Source organism: Bubalus bubalis, chromosome 11 (assembly GCF_019923935.1).
Source record: "Bubalus bubalis isolate 160015118507 breed Murrah chromosome 11, NDDB_SH_1, whole genome shotgun sequence".
In the NCBI taxonomy this organism is placed as follows: domain Eukaryota; kingdom Metazoa; phylum Chordata; class Mammalia; order Artiodactyla; family Bovidae; genus Bubalus; species Bubalus bubalis.
The window spans coordinates 56,779,732-56,796,111 of record NC_059167.1 but is presented as its reverse complement, the minus strand read 5'-3'; the positions used below and the strand labels follow the sequence as shown (position 1 = coordinate 56,796,111).

At 38.8% G+C, this 16,380-nt stretch overlaps 1 protein-coding gene across 2 annotated transcripts in view; it reads right to left on the bottom strand.

Moving 5' to 3' along the window:
• Positions 1-16,380, bottom strand: part of USP3 (ubiquitin specific peptidase 3) — a 107,949-nt gene that overhangs the window by 82,237 nt on the left and 9,332 nt on the right. The window contains exon 1 of one of the 2 annotated variants that reach the window (XM_025295752.2): positions 5,773-6,923. The exons of the other annotated variant lie outside the window; for it this stretch is intronic. The gene's annotated coding sequence lies outside the window, so the exon portion shown is untranslated. Of the gene's footprint in view, positions 1-5,772; positions 6,924-16,380 lie in introns of those variants that run through there. 2 annotated transcript variants of the gene reach the window in all.

The window sequence follows — 16,380 nt, the reverse complement described above, 5'->3', positions numbered from 1 at the left end:
CAGGCAAGCGAGGTAGAGGAGCCCCAGGTTCTAAAACATGCTCAGATTCATGGATTCTTGCTCAAGCCCCCAAAGCTTTAACTCTCTGGAAATCCAGAAGTGACAACTGATGGTGGGAAGGCATCCAAGTGATCTACAAACCAAAGTGGTTTTACTCCCTACTATTCCTATGAAAGGAATACTGGTGGCTCGGCAGTAAAGATTCCGCCTGCCAATGCAGGAGACAGGAGCTCGACCCCAGGGTTGGGAAGATCTCCTGGAGGAGGAAATGGCAACCTACTCCAGTATTCTTGCCTGGGAAATCCCATGGACAGAGGAGCGTGGCAGGCTACAGTCTATGGGGCCGTAAAAGATTTGGACATGACTTAGCGACTGAAGAACAACGTTCCTATGAAGGGAAGACTGATCTGCTCCTTTACCAAGAGACGAAGAAAGGCAGAAAACTAGGGAGTTCTGTGCTCAAAGAGGCCTATTTACACACGAATACTTTTAGGTTGTATCAGAAGACAAACAGCATCCACACTGAATATAAATTTCTTCCCACTGATTTTCCTCAATATCCTTAGTATCCACTACATAGAATCTAGTAGGATAGAGTACATTTGCTATTCGAGCCCCATCAACAATTCTCCTGGAATCCTAATTTTTTAATAAAACAGCATGCACTAGAGCTACGACACAACTTGGTCACCGTCTCTGCACTCAAGAATAGTCCAAGCACACAGCACTACGGGCAAGCAGTTCACAGTGCGTCCACCATTCAGCAGCTGCTTCAGCTGGCAGAGAGGCTCTTACGCGTCTCGAGAGTTCACAAACGTGAGGATGACCAGGGCTCTAGTCCTGGCCCTACCATTACTCCTTAAAGAATTGAGAACATCACTGCTGTGCTGGGTCTGTTTCTTCACTGTAAAATGAAAACTGGGTGATAAGCATGTCCCCTCTAAGTGTAAAATTATTCAAAGAAGATAAAGCCAAAAACAGATGAAATAATATCATTCTGTATAGATAAAATTCTTCCACTCTCCTAATTTTTTTAAAAGGCTTAATAAAAAGATTAATTGCTAATGTAGTATAATTTTCTAAATCAACACTCTTCAGCTTTTTTTTCCCCCCCTGCTCCACAATCCCTGAGAGGCAAATATTCTCAGCACATTGCCCGTCAGTAACAGCAGAGTCGCTGTTGTGGAGTCACTGTTCAAAACCACTGGAGACAAAGGTGCTGCTCCAACAGTGAAACTCAGATCACCACCCCCTCCACCCAACAGCACGCAGAGTTTTTTAAGTGCACCCCTCTAAAAAATTAGCAACCCAGAAGGAAATATTCGTAACTTATGTTTTTTTTAGAGTCAAGTTCATTTTTATCTATTTAATATTCAAATGGCATGTACTATGTGCCAGGCACTACTGCACTTTACCATGCCACTTTATAAACAGTCCTTCATTTAATCCTCTACAGTCCAAAGACGTGTGTGCTATGACTTGGCCTGTTTTATAGATAAGGAAGACGTGGCATATGACGGAGAAGTTATATACCTTGCTACATTAGTAAGGGACAGAACTGGAACTCAACTCAATGATTGAAGGCATGGACTGCTGCAAAGCAGACGACCAGCAGGTTGTTATTTTTGCTTCAAAAAGATTCCATACTATGTGTTCCTGTGTTATATACCTGTATATAAACTGTTTGACATCTAGAAGGATATATAGTAACTTAACAGTCATGTAAAAAGAATGGGATGGGGGACTGCAGCCACGTAGCCCTACTTTCAACTATGCTGTCTGAATTTTGTCATAAAGCATTACTTATTTTACAACAAAAATTAAATTTAAATGTCTTAAATTTGAAGATATTGGTATTATAAAACTGTCCTAATGAAAGACTTATTCTAAATTATTAAGCATGAGTGGTAAGTGAAAACAAAACCCAATATTACAACTCTATGGGTCTGAAAACACACCAATGAGAAAACATTTGCAGCTGTTACTCAAAACACACACACATACACAAATACTCCATAAAAGTATCAACAGTAGTGTTACTCCTCTTGAAATCGAAGGATAGGGCAGAATTATCATAAGAAATTCTATAAATATTCCAGTATATATACAAGTAGAAATATACTCCAGGACTGACCCAGTTTACCCTCCAACTGATATATTTTTAGATGCGCTGTTGTTGTTCAGTCTCTCAGAGAGCAAGACATACAATCTTTATACCATAAATGCTCTCTGAACCATATACTCACAAGCCTATTCTATGCTAAAATTTCTGAAGTCTACCTTTAATTTGAATTCTCTGAAATTACTGGGGTAAGGAGTGAGTGGTAAAGTCACATGGATAAAGCAGGAAACTGGCTGTAAGGTAGTCCCCACAAGAAGAAATCCAGCTACACTAAGCAACCGCCAAAGTGCCAAAGCAGCCAAAATCACTGTCTGTGTTCTCACTCCCACCCTGATACTGCTGCCCATTCTGAGAGTGGGCACCGGGTTCCCAGGGAACAGGAGAATTCCCCTATATAGCAACAGGCAGTGCCCAGGGCTAAAGAAGTGAGCCAACACTGGAGGAGGAGGAGACCAAGCATAAGCACCCAATCCAAAGTGCTCAGAGCAGCAGGCTCACAGTAGATGATGGGACGGAGGGTTCAGGGCCAAGGCAGCGACAGCAGTTAAGAAGTTAAGTTTATCTTGGTTGCCTTTTCACCTTCCCCCTCTTGCAGCTCTCTCTTCCTCAGTTCCATTCTTATTCAAGGCTGGCAATCATTTAATCTCTCCTGAATCATTAGATAAGTAAATTGCTTTCTGGTAAAGTCATAGTTCAGTATTTCTTATAGCCATTCTTTTCCTTCTGTTTAGTGGCCCTATGAAAGATGAAAGATAACCACAAATTCTTGAATGTTCCTCCCACTGAGAGGCAGGTCTATGTCCTCTTTCCTTGAATCTGGGCAGGCTCTGTCAGTGCCCTGACCAACTGAATATGGCAGAAGGGACCAGGTGTCAGTTTGCAGGTCTCAGTTTTAAGAAATTGACAGTTTTCTCTTTTTATTGCTTGGAATGCTTGCTCTTGGGGTGGCCGGCCACCATGGAAGAAGCCTAAGCACCCTGTAAGAAACACAATATGAGAAAGCGAAAGAACGTAGAGAGACCTTGCAAAATATGACACCTTAGTGTGTGTTGGGGACAGGGGTGCAGAAACAGAGACCAGGAGCACAGAGGCTTGTGACAGGTGAGTTAAAAAGCCACCAAGGAAGTGGATGCTCCAGTTTAAGGAACTCCAGCTGGTTCTTCCTGAATGCCTGACCTACAAGATCATAAGCAAAATGAGATGATTGTTTTAAGCACTAAGATGACAGCATCCACCAAACGACTCACAGGAATGAGTGACACTGCCGTTTAGTAGAGGTGAGGATGAGACCCTTCACGAGGCTCTATCCCGTAGGAATCAAAACCATCCAAAGACTAGACGATACCCTCTGCAACAGAGGTGGTAAGACAGTAAAACACTGTAGTCCATCATCAACTGAGCTGCCATCATCACTGAGGACTGGCTCTCTCTGTATCCTGTCAATGTTTTAAATCTGGATGTGCTGTCTTGAGCATAAGATGACAACCTAATTCTTGGGCAGAATATCACATAGTAAAAAATGACCTTCAAGAATCTCCAAACCGCTATTCCCATAGCAACCCCAAATTCTTGATGAAGATTCTTAAGAAAATGTCATTGGCACTTGCAGGAATTCCTTTTCTCTTCATTAAAAGCTACAGAGCCTTATCCTTCATTCCTTTTGCCTCTCTGGATTATGTTCCCTAATAAACATTCTGGGAAACCTCACATTTTATTTAAGGTTGGATTTGAAAACCTAATTGAATAATTATGAGTCGAGAATATCCTCCTCCATTTTTGTTTCCAGTTCTCTCTTCACCCTAAGAGTGCTGACTTATTCCTCAGCCAGCCTGACTTGATTCCCATCACACCCATCAGCAATGTCTGATCCCAGCCTTTGTAGCTGGGGTCAAGAGCCCACATCCTAACCAGACTCCCAAGATTTCTGAGGAAGTACTTTGACTTTTCTCTTAAAGATCTCAACAAAGTGTATGGGATTTTGGGGTTTTGGTTTGTTTTCAGTACAACTGCTTTACAACGTCATCTTAGCTTTTGCTGTACAACAAAGTGCATCAGCTATATGAATACATACATACATACATACATATATATATATATATATATATACACACTCCCTCCCTCCCACACATCCCCCAACCCACCCACCTAGGTCATCACAGAGCCCCGAGCCGAGCCTCCTATGCTTTATAACAGTAGCTTCCCACTACCTACTTTACACATGGTAGTGTAGATATGTCAAGCCTCATCTCCTCATTTGTCCCATTCTCCTCTTGCCCTCTCAGCCAGCGGAAGGAAGTAGGGGAAGGACTCTGCTCCACATCATTTTGGTTGAACTAGGCAGAGGCCTTGATCTCCTGGCTTTGACCTTAAACCCTGTCAAAAGAATTCCTTCCTGCTTTAATACAAAAATGTACCAAAGTGACTTGGTTACCCTTAGGAATGCGACTATTACTCTGTAGACTCAAAAGGAACATGTCAGAGGCAGGCATGGGCTCCAGAACCCACGTAAGTCTTCTGTTCACCTTCTAGCTCTCCCATTGTTTTGTTCTATGACCTTAAGGAGTTGGTTTCAGAGCCTGCCCCCTCATCTGTAGCAGAGGACAAAGACCACCCCTGCCTCAGATGGCTATGGTAAGGGTTTCATGAGACGAAGCACAAGTAGGGCACAAGGGGCCTAACAAACAGAAGCCCAGTGACTCTCAGTTCCCTCCCCTTAAGAATATATTAAAATAAAAAACGCAGCTATCTGGGGTTAATTCTGTGACAGCCATTCTACACAAGGCAGTTAACATATGTCCACATTAGCATGACTGCTAACTGTTCAGAAATTTTCCCCTTAGTTTACACACATTAAAAGGATGGGAGCTGACAATTCCTTTTCACAGAAAAATTCCAAATAAATAAGTCAGTAAAAATCCTTCAGAAACTCCTCCGGTATCTGACTTGAAATTAAATTATTTTTAAAACATAAAATGAATGAGATAAAATATTCTATTTTAATAAGCTGATTTCAAAATTGATATAATGACTATATACACCTTAATGTCAGAATCATTGAACTTTACACAGTTAATGTAAAATACTTCAGAAGCAAATGTACTTTAGAAGCACATTTCAAGGAGGTTTAAACAACTGAATAAGATGCTACTCAGATAAAACACTTAAGTACATAAGCAACTTGGGTGTCAAAACCATACAGAGATACACTAAATTCTGAGGTATTCAGAATAGAGATTAAATCATGGTGCACCAATCTAATCAATCAAAATACACTGTACCTTGGTCATTCTAATATCCAATATGTGGGGTTACAAGTCTTCAACAATATTTTTAAAATTTCTAACTTTTGTTTTAACAAAGAAGCAAACAGAAATGATTTCAAATCACACCAGATTTAAGATATGGTGATCAGGGACTTCCCTGGTGGTCCAGTGGCTAGGGCTCCGTGCTCCCAGCACAGGGGGCTCTGGTTTGATCCCTGGTCGGGTAACTAGATCCCACGTGCCGTGACTTGGCACAGCCAAATAAATAAATAAAAATAAATATTAAAAAAAAAAGATATGGTGATCAGCTTATTTTTACAGACAGTAGGTTTAAACTTCTACTCTAAATAATTCAATTCTTTTTTTATCCAGGATAAACAGGATTACCTGGTTCTCTTTAAGGGACACTGTCTTTGGTTCTCAGAGGCTAATTTTGAGACTGTGCTCGAGCCAATTTTTCAAACCTTTTTCATGTCAGGACCTGCATGGAAAATGATAACATCTGTATGGTGCACGTACGTAAATTGAAGAGTCATCATGGGGGCCAGAAGTAATCTGCTTGGAGGCTCCAGCCACCCTTAGGCTGAGGGGACTGTTATCTCAACACATGGGTAATCTTTTTATGGCCCTTCTGATGGAAAGCTATGTTTCCCAATCTTTTACCTGGTTTTCTAGTAATGCAGGAAGAAATCCCCCTTCTACTCCAATGCCCACTTGTTGGAACAAAGGCTTTTAAGTCATCAACCCGCTGAGAGGACCAGCAGCATTATCTAGGAATCCAAAGTGCTCCTCTGAGTTTATCCTACTCACTAATGCGCTGAGACCCACTGGAGAAAATGGATGCCCAATTCCTTGTTTCTGTCCTAAGTATAACCGTCCTATCCTACCACCATTCTATAACCTGAGGGAGCAACCAGTTAACAGTATGACATGAAGGAATCTAACACAAATTAAATTAAAAGAGAAAACTACTAGAAACAGTTGCGTCTGAGCACTCAGGCAGTAAAACAGCACTGACGAGTATGTAAAAGGAAAGGAAAAGTCACCTGATTAAGATGAACATGGATGTAGACTAAAAATGTTTCCAAGGCCACTTCTAGCGTTCTGATGTCAAGGTTTCCAAGACAAAAATATAATTACAATAAAGTACTTCACTTCCACAGCCTTGAACACATTTGTAAGGTCACCATAGAAGTGAAGATAGGAGCAGGCAGACAAGTAATTTGAAGCACTATATAATCACTTACACAATATTGCTTACACAATTGAAAAGTTAAAACTTTCCATCTTCTCTGAAGATATCCCATAATACAAAAAAAATATTTGTACAAGGCTTTTAGCTGCAGCATTATCTGAAATTGCAAAATACTGGAAACAACCTAAATACCCAAAGAGAGGAGACCGTTCGAATTCACTGTGAACCACGACAAATGAAGCACTATGAATGGGTTAAAAATAGGAAAAGTTCTACAAACATGGAATGATGTTCAGAATATACTATTAAATGAAAGAAATCCCAAAAGAGCATACTTAGTTTGCTACTTTTTGTGAGAGAAAGAAAACACTCATGTCAGAGAGTGTTTTGCCTATGTTCTCCTCTAGGAGTTTTCTAACACCATACACAAAAATAAACTCAAAATGGATTAAAGATCTAAACGTAAGACCAGAAACTATAAAACTCCTAGAGGAGAACATAGGCAAAACACTCTCTGACATACATCACAGCAGGATCCTCTATGACCCACCTCCCAGAATATTGGAAATAAAAGCAAAAATAAACAAATGGGACCTAATTAACCTTAAAAGCTTCTGCACATCAAAGGAAACTATTAGCAAGGTGAAAAGACAGCCTTCAGAATGGGAGAAGATAATAGCAAATGAAGCAACTGACAAACAACTAATCTTGAGAATATACAAGCAACTCCTACAGCTCAACTCCAGAAAAATAAATGACCCAATCAAAAAATGGGCCAAAGAACTAAACAGACATTTCTCCAAAGAAGACATACAGATGGCTAACAAACACATGAAAAGATGCTCAACATCACTCATTATCAGAGAAATGCAAATCAAAACCACTATGAGGTACCATTTCACACCAGTCAGAATGGCTGTGATCCAAAAGTCTACAAGTAATAAATGCTGGAGAGGGTGTGGAGAAAAGGGAACCCTCTTACACTGTTGGTGGGAATGCAAACTAGTACAGCCACTGTGGAGAACAGTGTGGAGATTCCTTAAAAAACTGGAAATAGAACTGCCTTATGATCCAGCAATCCCACTGCTGGGCATACACACTGAGGAAACCAGAAGGGAAAGAGACACGTGTACCCCAATGTTCATCGCAGCACTGTTTATAATAGCTGGGACATGGAAGCAACCTAGATGTCCATCAGCAGATGAATGGATAAGAAAGCAGTGGTACATATACACAATGGAGTATTACTCAGCCATTAAAAAGAATACATTTGAATCAGTTCTAATGAGGTGGATGAAACTGGAGCCTATTATACAGAGTGAAGTAAGCCAGAAAGAAAAACACCAATACAGTATACTAACGCATATATATGGAATTTAGAAAGATGGTAACAATAACCCTGTGTACGAGACAGCAAAAGAGACACTGATGTATAGAACAGTCTTATGGACTCTGTGGGAGAGGGAGAGGGTGGGAAGATTTGGGAGAATGGCATTGAAACATGTAAAATATCATGTATGAAACGAGTTGCCAGTCCAGGTTTGATGCACGATACTGGATGCTTGGGGCTGGTGCACTGGGACGACCCAGAGGGATGGAATGGGGAGGGAGGAGGGAGGAGGGTTCAGGATGGGGAACACATGTATACCTGTGGTGGATTCATTTTGATATTTGGCAAAACTAATAGAATTATGTAAAGTTTAAAAAATAAAATTAAATTTAAAAAAAATAGAAAAAAAAAAGAAAACTCATGTATCTGCAATCTTTTTTTTTTACAAGAAAGAAACAAGGATACATCAAAATAATTGGTTGTTTATAGAGGGTGGATAGGAATGAGAAGTGTGAGGTAGTAACACTTTTTGGTACGGTTTTAACTTTTGGAACTGTGTGTGTGTGTGTGTGAGAGTCACTCAGTCGTGCCCGACTCTTTCCAATCCCATAGGCTGTAGCCAACCAGGCTCCCCTGTCCATGGAATTTCCTAGGCAAGAATACTGGAGTGGGTAGCCATTCCCTTCTCCAGGCAATCTTCCCAACCCAGGGATCGAACCTGGGTTTCCTGCATTGGTAGGCGGATTCGTTACTATCTGAGCTACCAGGAAAGCCCATACTCACATATACTCAAAAAAAAGTAAAATAAAATCAGCAAGCATAAGGCGGAAAAAATTTTAAATGGAAATAACAAACAAAAACAAATAAAGCAGACTATATGTCAAATAAGTGTGTTAAAAGAGGGAAGGAAAGGGAAGGAAAAGGAAGGAAAACTAACACAATTTTTTAACATAATACTTTTTTTTTGTGAGTATACAGACAAAAAACACCATTAAAAATATTAAGCTCTAGTTATAAGCAGTTTTCTTTGCAATGGTGTGGGTCAGCAATTCAGAACTACTTTCTCTGATTATGGCATGGAGCAAACAAGTACATGTGTTGAGGATAATAGGAACCAGATTCTCACTGTTAGAAAAGGGCATTACAAATGCAGAAAGGCGCAAGACGAGACCTGCTGTGCTGAACTGGAATTAAAGGTATCAAAATGAACTCGTGGTTACACAAACACACAAATACAAACAAATATATACATACACACACATACACATTTTCCTATTTCTTAATTCCTATTTGCTGAGAGATCTTAGGTTATAAACATTATTCCCCACTAAAAGGAACGATGGCTACTTGGAAAAATAGCTGATTCCAAGACGGGGGCAGGCTGAGTACAAGATGAACCAGGAGCACCCTGCCATGCCAGAAAGTAAGGGCTCCAAGAACAATAGGGACATGTCAAAATTATGGCCTAAGAAGGTCTCCACTAGCCAAATCTAGGACAACTTGATCTTCAGAATAAATAACAATAGGATGTTAAGAAATAAAATGAAAACCTGAGTTCATGTTAACAAAATAAATGAATAAACAAGTGAGTGAGAAAGGAAAAGTGTGTCCCCATGTATACTTAGAAGAAATAAGTTAAAAAATCAACATCCTGCAACCATCCTAGTAACAACTGATTCAATCAAGAATCATCAGTGGATGCTAAATTACTAGATTAATGTTTGATGAGGAATAAGACAATTATACGTAAAATCTCAAAGCATCTGCTACAAATTAGTTATTAATAACAAAGGGGGAAAAGTAACTTTACAACAAAGAACCTTGCAAATATCACCTTAATAAAATAAATATTACCAAAATGAGACAAACCAATTTCATATACCTCTTGATATAATGCCCTGAGAAGACACATTGCTTCTGCAGTATTCCTATCAAAACCTTGCATGACTTGAGTTTAATCATAAAGAAACAACAGTAAAATTCAAATTGAAGTACACTCTACAGAAATACTCAAGACGTGAAAGACAAAGAAAGGATAAGGAACCATTAGAGACTGAAGGAGACTAAAAGAGTTCACAACAAAATAAAACTCATGACCGTGGGTGAGACGCAGGGGAGACAGGTGGGGCGACACAACTGGGAAACAGCTATGAAGGACATTATATAAAGGACAGTATTGAGACAACGGGAGACATCTGAGAATGGAATGTGCATTCAATAATACTACTGTATCAGTCATTAAATGTCCTAATTTTAACCAATATCCCATGCTTAATGAAAAGAAAGTCCTTGTTCTTGGGTGGGGCGGGGGGTGGGGGTGGGATAAAGCATTTATGGATGAAGGAACATTAGGTCTGCAAATGAGTGATGGGAGTGGGGGGGAATATATAGAAAGAAGGTACACATGTAACACCAAGGTGGCAAAATGTTAACTCATGAATAGGTAAAGAGTACAAGGGAGTTCTTTGTATTATTCTAATAATGTTCCTTTAAGTGTGAAAGTGTATCAAAATAAAAAGGGTTTTGAGATTTTTAAATTTTTATTCTTTACTTCCTATTAAAAACATACTTTTTGAAAATTACTATAACACAAAGGAAAAGGTTATATTACCATTGTACAGAGCCAAATAGTACTATAAACCTGGCAGTAACTTCCCTTTATTAATGGATGACAAACTAATCCAATAAAAATATTATAATAGATTAATTGCAGTAGTCCAAATGACCTAACAACATGTTTCTTTTATATATCCAAACTCTGGCTCCCAATTTCCCAAGCGGAGCCAAACCCAGAGGCTTATCTAACTCTCTGCTGACTCTGGTAATAGCAACAGTATTTTGCTCTGCTTATCAAGGAAGGTAAATCTGAGTTTAAACTTTTACTCAAAAATAGTACTGCAAAATTTCAGTTTTAGTGATTTAACTCTCTGGATGATTACTAGTAAAATCCATCTCTGATAAGGCAAAGCATGTTTTTACCCTAAAAACTGCATTTAAAAATATTTCATTTAAAAATAAACACTAATTGGGATTCCCTGGTGGTCTAGCGGTTAAGACTCTACACTTCCAATGCAGGAGATGCAGGTTCCATCCCTGGCTAGGGAACTAAGATCCCACATGCTGCACAGCATGGCCAAATAATTTTAATTAATTAAATAAAAATAAACACCAAATTAAGCATGGCAGACCAATTTCTCTCTTATCTCCTCTTCACCCCATTTCACTAAAATGACAATAAAAAATTAAATCGATAGTGACTCACAAAGAGAACATGTGAGACAAGCAAACTTCAACATGCTTTTGGCAGTCAGGAAGAAGCCAAAGGAGCAGTAACAATCTTCGTAGGGTGAAGAAAGCTAAGCCCAAGTGCCAGCAGAGAAGAGTGTCAGCCCAGAAAGTACCAGCAGAGAAGAGTGCAGCCGGGAGGCAGTCCTGGGCTTAGGGACACGGGGCACAGCAGACAGCAGAGTAAGAACAAGGGGCCCAAGGGCTGCAGGGACAATGAGCTCATGGACTTCCTACGTCCTCATGTCAGGACATCAGCGGCCAGGTGTACAGCTCCCAGAGGGAATGCTGGAAAAATGGTGCGAAAAAATAAATATCCACACAGACGTCTTGACTGTCTTCCTCCAATGAAGAAGGCAGCCTGTCCCCAACTTTACGGTGAAGCCCAATGTATACAAGCCTCACAGAGCTTTCTAGTGCCCCACCCTTACATGAAAAAATAGATAAAGATCCTGTGAAGGAAAGCTCTAGTTTGAAAGAATCATTTTGAAAAGAAAAAGAGGAACCCAGAGACAAGAGAAACAATGCAGACAGCACAGAAAAGCCTCAGAACAAACTCTAAAACCCAGGATTAACAAGAGAAGATACTGTGAAACAATAGCAATAAGATGTATGAAAAAACAATGGTCAGAAAAAGGAGGAAAAGCACTTAAAAACAAGAAATATTATTATCAAAATTCAGTAGAAGGGTAGAAGGAAAAATAAAAACAAGGAAATATCTCAGGAACTAGAACCAAAAGGCAAAGAATTAAAAAGATAAGAAAATTACAGGTTCTACCCACGGTGCTCAACATTCAATAAATAGGAGTTGTACAAAGAAAAATGTACAAACTAGGAGATTTAAGGATGGGAAGATGAGTGTACTCTCAAATGCACAGACTGAAAAGTCCCTTGAGAACCCATCACAAGCAAAGAAAAACTAAGCCATGCCAAGACACATCACTCTGAAATTCCGGAACACCAAGGATAAAAGGAATATCCTAAAAGCTTCCAGGAGAAAGAATAAAAGGCTATAAATGAAGAAACAGTCATCAAAAAGGCATCACATTTCTTAAAAAAAAAAAACAAAACACTGAAAGCCTAAAAACAAAGGAACACTGCTTTTAAAATTCTAAGAGAGGGACTTCCCTGGCGGTCCAGAGGTTAAGACTGTGCTTCCAATGGGAGGGGCGTGGGTTTGATCCCTAGTCGGGGAACTAAGATCCCACAAGCTGTGCTGCGTCACCAAAAAAAAAAAAATTCTAAGAGAAAAATCTTTTCTAATTAACAGTCTATAGTCAACCAAGCAGTCAAGTACACAGGTATAATAAAGGTGTCAGACTTGGATGGGATCAAAAATGTGGCTCCCCTGAGAAGGGAGCTAGATGATGTACTCCAGCACAATGGTCTAATAAACCAAGAAAGAGAAAGACCTGGGATCCAGAGAATGGGAAATCTAATACAAGAGGACAGCGAGGGAATCACAGGATAAAAACTGTCCAGTCGGCTCAGAGAACAGTCAGCTCAAATGGAAGCAAGGGTACTCTAGGAAGGAGAGCCTCAGGAATACTACTACTAAGAGAGTATGTGTTTAAATGCTTGGAAAAGAATATTCATAGACATTTGACAAATGTATATGTTACTTTTGGGAGAAAATGTAAAGAAAGTAAAGTAAGCAATTAAAAAAAAAAGCAACTACTAACTAAAGGAAAAATAAAATGCCAGAAAAGAAAAAAAAAGTAATCACAATATTAATAAAAATTTGTGGTCTGGTCATATTGAGAAATGGAGAGTGGGCAGGTAATGAAATACTAATGTCCTCACTTACCAACACAAGATGTCAAGAGATGCTACCTAAAATGGATCAAGTGAAAAATAACAATGTATTACTTAGAAGTATGTGGGTACTGCTGGGCATACACACTGAGGAAACCAGGAGGGAAAGAGACACGTGTACCCCAATGTTCATTGCAGCACTGATTATAATAGCCAGGACATGGAAGCAACCTAGATGTCCATCAGCAGATGAATGGATAAGAAAGCTGTGGTACATATACACAATGGAGTATTACTCAGCCATTAAAAAGAATACATTTGAATCCGTTCTAATGAGGTGGATGAAACTGGAGCCTATTATACAGAGTGAAGTAAGCCAGAAAGAAAAACACCAATACAGTATACTAACGCATATATATGGAATTTAGAAAGATGGTAACAATAACCCTGTGTATGAGACAGCAAAAGAGACACTGATGTATAGAACAGTCTCATGGACTCTGTGGGAGAGGGAGAGGGTGGGAAGATTTGGGAGAATGGCATTGAAGCATGTAAAATATCATGTATGAAACGAGTTGCCAGTCCAGGTTCGATGCACGACACTGGATGCTTGGGGCTGCTGCACTGGGACGACCCAGAGGGAGGGAATGGCGAGGGAGGAGGGAGGAGGGTTCAGGATGGGGAACACATGTATACCTGTGGCGGATTCATTTTGATATTTGGCAAAACTAATACAATTATGTAAAGTTTAAAAATAAAAAAAAAAATAAAAAAAAGAAGTATGTGGGTAAACATGAGGGAGAAAGCTAACAGAGCTGAAAGTGGTTGTCTGTGGACAGTAAGACTGAGGGTGGAGGGAAGGGAGCCTGCTGTTCTATTTTAAATCTTCTGATACTATACTGTATGGCGTAACTGTATCATGTACTACTTTTTGAAAACACTAATGTTTAAAAGGTAAACTGATATATCAATTCATGAAGTTGCCTAAACCACGTTTTTTCATCTTAAAAAATCACCTATTACACGAAATAAAAATTACAAACGCTGTGTATCATTTGGGGCCAGGCACCTACTCAACTCACTGTATACTACAAGGCTAATTTCCAGAGCTAATGGTATGTGTCCTCTACTGGAGACTGTAATTTCAAAGCTGGCCAAAATTTATCATCTATATGTTAACAGAGCCAGATACCTACAGAGCCAAAAGAGAGGGCATCTGGTCCTGCTGATTTCCTACACAGAGGCAAATTCTGATCCATAAGACTGGTCCCCTCACTCGCTCGAGCATTTTACTCTATTTTGAAATGCATTTCTGAAATCAGTCCTCAAAAGCAATTGAAAACAACATATGGAAATAATGTATGTGAAACTACATATGCTCAACTGTACTGTACTAAACATCTTTTATTATTCCTTCTATCACAGACTCAGACTTGTTCAAACCCACTTTGGTTAAAAAAAAAAAAAAAAAAGACACCTATGAAGCTATTATGCTCTTATCTGTTCTACAGTCTTCAGCTAAATGCTGGAACTGTGCCCCTACCTACAAATGAGAGGGAAGAGTAGTGGAGAGAAGGATTGAAACTACTCAAGTCAAAGCAGAATACTAAATCAGAGTCAAAATGGCCACTTCTGCCTTTGGAAGACCATACACAAATAACCACAGAAAAATTATCAGGAGCTTATATTGTTTCAAAAATAACTCTCCTTATGAAGCTGATTATACAGACTACCAACACAAAAGCCATGAATCACTTAAGAAAAATTCTGGCATCCAATATTTCCATTTATTTAATATAGCAAGATCTGATGCAACTCCACACTTTGCCAACAACCTGAGTAAGCAAATCCATAATTAAATAGTAAAAGGATTTTCAAAAGAAATTAATCAAGTCATAAATGTAAACACCACACAACTATTATTTCAAAACAAAAGCAAGTGTATACAAGACAAGAAAAGATGCACACACATATTTTATAGGAAGCACTCCCTCCTATAAATCAACAAAACATTTAAGACGTTAAGGGACCTCATTATCAAAGACTTTACTCAGAGAGCAGGTTTAATATCTATGTTGTACAATCCTTTTTCTAGCTTTTTGTGGTTATACAGTATAGCTTAGCACTGAAGTACAAATCTGGGGGTGGGGGTGTGAAATTACCACAGTTGTATTTACTGGTGTGCTGGGAAAATATCTTTTTAAAAATCAATGGGACTACTTATGAAGAAATGGAAAGAAAAAACATAAACTGGGCATATACTTATACTCTGCTTAAAGGGCTAGATGCCCAGTATTACAGAAAATAAGCACCTGTAAACTCCATTAGCTGTTCTAATTATTTGATGCAAAGCACGAGTTGGAATTTTTTTTTTTTTACAACCAATAGGTACATTAAAAAAAATCTGACCCACATTTTCCCCAAAATCTATATTAACCATTCCAAGGAAAAAAGTCTCAAAAAATATTTTTTAAATGAGGTTCTAAAAAGACTACACACAAACAAAACACCTGAAATAACTGAAATGAAACCGATGCAGTTAAATTAAATTAGAATTAAATTCTCACAGCATGAATGTTGAGCTCTGGCAGCTACTTCATACACATAAGGTGAAGCTTGAGTCTTGTTGTTGCAAACTGTTTCTCCAATGCCAAAAGAGCTCACAATTAACATTCAAAATAATTCAGATGGAAACTAGAGTTAATCTCAGTTTTACTGTGTGACCCTAAAATTTAAAAACCACTCAATCAATAATATAAATGTCAGCCCCAGACTAAGTTAAATAGAAGTTCTTTAACAACAACAACAAAAAAAAATTAGAATATTTTATCTATCCATTATCCCAGGGAAACATTCTGTCGCTAAAAAAAAAAAAAAATTGCTGCCTAGAAATTTCACCATGATCTTCACAAACTCTGACCAAAACAAAGATCTATTATCTAAAAAGGAAAACCTGAGCATGGTCAGTCAGAACAAAGATTTAAAGAAGTGAAATCAACAAGTGTCCTATCTTAAAATTGGTTAAATTAAACCTGCAGGAACATGACAGTTAATCACCAGCCTGCTTTGCCTGGTGATGAGATAGTTCAAGAACAGTCCATGAAATTACGAGTCTTCAGGACAGGTCAAGGATAAATTGGCAAGTAGATTTCTAAAGGCTGCCTTAAACCCAGCTAGAACAAAGAAAAAATATCAGGAGAGAACATCTACTCAAAATGGAAAACAGCCTGCTGATAGAGTTATTCAATCCTAAAGCAGAGTACAAAGTCTTCAGATAAAATCCAGTCGGTTATAATATCTTTTCAAAGACGCAAACTGGTTCATATTCAAAATAAACTCTCACTTCCCTCCTCAAAAGGGTCTTAGAAAATTTAATTAGCTAGTGGTGATTAACAGTGAAGCATTTAGCTAACACAAATACCAGGACAAC